The sequence below is a fragment of the Macrobrachium nipponense genome, chromosome 16, assembly GCF_015104395.2.
Source record: "Macrobrachium nipponense isolate FS-2020 chromosome 16, ASM1510439v2, whole genome shotgun sequence".
NCBI lineage: Eukaryota > Metazoa > Arthropoda > Malacostraca > Decapoda > Palaemonidae > Macrobrachium > Macrobrachium nipponense.
In genome coordinates, this window is record NC_087209.1 from 58,786,745 (window position 1) to 58,790,126 (window position 3,382).

Below are 3,382 nucleotides of genomic sequence, written 5' to 3' on the forward strand. Positions count from 1 at the left end.
ATAAAAATTTCAGAATCGGCCTAAGATAACAGTATGGTGTGGAATGACTTCAGATAGGATTGTGGGCCCCTTCATCTTTCGCAATACCATGAATGCGGAAAGGTATCTTACTATGCTGCAAGATGAAATCTGGCCAGTTGTGAATACTTGGGCGAATATTGAAGACTTGATTTTTATGCAAGATGGTGCACCACCACATTTTGCTATTGTTGTTCGTGAATGGCTGAATGAACATTTTCCTGGGAGATGGTTGGGTCGACGTGGTCCACATGAGTGGCCGGCAAGAAGCCCCGATTTAACACCGTGCGACTTTTTTCTTTGGGGTTGACTGAAGGAACAAGATTATTCCAAGAAACCAACAACCTTAGAAGAACTTGAAAGGCAAATAAGATTAGCTATTTCTGCCGTTCCACAAGAGTTCTTGGAAAGATCAGTTTAAGCGATCCCCAAGCGGCTTGAGAAGCTACAGGCAAATGCTGGTGTCTATATTGAATTTTAAATAAAACTCCATGTTATTTGTGTTCTATCATATTGTTTTTTTGTAAAAGTAATGATTCATATATAAATTATAATTTTTTAATAAAAAAAATAGGGAGTTACTTTTCAATCACCCATATATGACGTAACTCCTTATCCCTCCATTGTCTAATTATTCCACCGTCATCATGTCTTATTCTGTTAAAAGGATGTCCCTGATCCCTCCACGTCCGTAAATATCCCAATTAATTCAATACTCATTATAAGTTTTAAAGCTCTTTCACCATTCGCAGTCATTTTTCGTCACAGCCTCCAGCCTACATTGCTTCATACTTTCCTCTTGTCTCTTAGAATCTCCAGATGGTACTTCTATATATGTGTATATATATATATATATATATATATATATATATATATATATATATATATATATATACATACACACACACACACACACACATATATATATATATATATATATATATATATATATATATATACACATACATACAACATACACACACACACACACACACACACACACACACACACATATATATATATATATATATATATATATATATATATATATATATATATATAGTGGTGAATTATGTACGTGGTAGTCACTGTACTTTAATGCTTCACAGTCAGGAATTAAGGGGGAGGGACGTATACATACATACACACAAACACAATGATGTAATAATCGTAGAATTTAAACCAGTGATATAAACGCACATATGCAGATGAATACATGGAGTAAGGGCGTTTAATTGTTAGATAAATAACTGGACAAAATCACAAATAACCAAAGAGCTCCAATGAAGACCCAAAATATTCATCGACACCGGAAAGTCGGAATGCTCTGGCGTCCCCGCCATTTTGCAGTGTCTATAAATCATTTCCGACGAGAAAAATACGCTCCTGGAATCCTAGAGTCCTCGCAAGAGAATCTCCACGCGTGCTTGCGCGCCTTGCATCAATGAGGCTGCGTTCGAGGTCGGGAGGGAAAAGTTTGCATGAAATCCTTGACGACGATGATGCGGCAGAGGTCACATCTGCGGTTAGTGACAAGTCGTACCAATGCGTAGCAGAAATCAGAGTTTGAGTGAAAGTGCAGTTCTTGGGACCCTGATTGGAAAACCCAGTCATTTCTTGGAACTAAGGTGTGTGTTTTTAGGCTGGTCGATTGTTGACTTATTGAATTTGTATTGCTGTTGGCTTCTTTTTTTTCGTTCCTTGTTCTTTAAAATTAATAAATAAATAAATGAAAACTGGTATGAGGTCAAGATAGTTAAGTCATTAGATGTAGGGACTTCGATTTGCAAAAAATAAAAAATAAATAAAATAGAATAAAATAAATAAACTTATAAATAAATAAAAGATAAATAAAAAAAAATAATCTGTTGAAATAATAGGGCAAGGGAAAAGCACTAATAACAAAATGATAAACGAATAAATAAAAGAAGAGATCAAATATAAATATGTGAATTAGAAGAGCAAAATTAGTCAAAATGATAAGATACCATTCAGAAACAAGGTGTCTAAGATCAGTTGTTACTGGAGAATGTCACAGAACCCAATGAAGAACTGAGAGCAGACATATATAGGTTCTACTCCTCTTGAAGATCAGGTGACAAGAGGTTCGAGACTCTTGAGATTTTAATCTTGAGTGGAATTTTTCTTTGACAGAATCAAAAGGGAATTTGGAAGTAGTAAGACCAAGAGACTGCTTTGATTGATTAAATCTATATCATCAGTACACTTCTCGGCCCCCAGGAATGGCACTAGAAGAAAACAAGATAATGGTCTTACAAATTCACACTTAGCTAATGTGTCACCAACAATTATCTTTTATTCCTAACATTCTCACCAACAATTATCTTTTACTCCTAATATTCTACCACGAACCTTCTCTCTGTTCAAGTATACACTCAGAACTTTTTCCCTTAATTTCTGACATAAATGCTTGATATCAAACATTCTGTTCACACGCCCCTTTTCACCGTCTAAACCAACGCTGTTCTTCCTATCAACCCTTTGGCAATTTGTCTTACCTTCCCTCATATACTAAATAGTGTTATGCTTCTATAATTCTATAATTGTCACCTTTGCAAAGGAGCAGTTTTCCCGTTACTAATTCCTTTGGAATCTTTCCCTCATATAGACACCTTAAAAGGCGCGGTCAGCCACTTAGTCTCATTATATCACTACTACAGCATGTCTTTTGATTCAGAAAAAAACTCCAGTTGTCTTCAGAGTCTTCAACATCTTAATCACACTCCTTACATCCTTAACAGTCAAAACCAAAAGCTTTCGCAAACATAAACCAACTCCTTCCACTCCAGCACCAGTCAGCTCTGCCCCTCTTCGATTCGCCTGACAACAAAGCTTTCAAATGCTTACTCTGTTGACCTTGGATCTAGTTCCTCTCAGAGAGCACCTCTTCTCTCCATTTGCATCTTTTATTCTGAGATCTTCCTGCTCATTAACCTTGCTCTCTGCACGCACAGTACATCCTTATAAAACAACTTATCCTCCCTGTGGCGTTTTCTCGCGACAAGTGTAAAATTAAATCACAGCGTGTAATCAGAGACTCACATCAGACTCAATTTCGACATAAAATTACTACATGCTAAAGTGGGTGTCTGACTCAAGGCGAGTCCTCCTTATTCGAAACAAAACCAACGCTTGTAAAATTAAAATTCCTCATCTCGTATTCACAGAGATAAGTCTGTTCCATTTAGGAATACGCTCGTTAACACCGGCGTGGGCCTCATCGGGAAGTCTTCGCAGGCGTAAAATATCTGTACATTATTATATAATAAAAAGCCACTTGGCATCTGATGATTGGCCAATGCTATAAAATCAATGGTCCAGCCCTGATCAATACAGTTCCTGC

The 3,382-nt window shown here is 36.7% G+C and overlaps 1 long non-coding RNA gene across 1 annotated transcript in view; it reads right to left on the bottom strand.

Moving 5' to 3' along the window:
* Positions 1-3,382, bottom strand: part of LOC135195744 (uncharacterized) — a 37,630-nt gene that overhangs the window by 32,586 nt on the left and 1,662 nt on the right. The window lies entirely within an intron of this gene.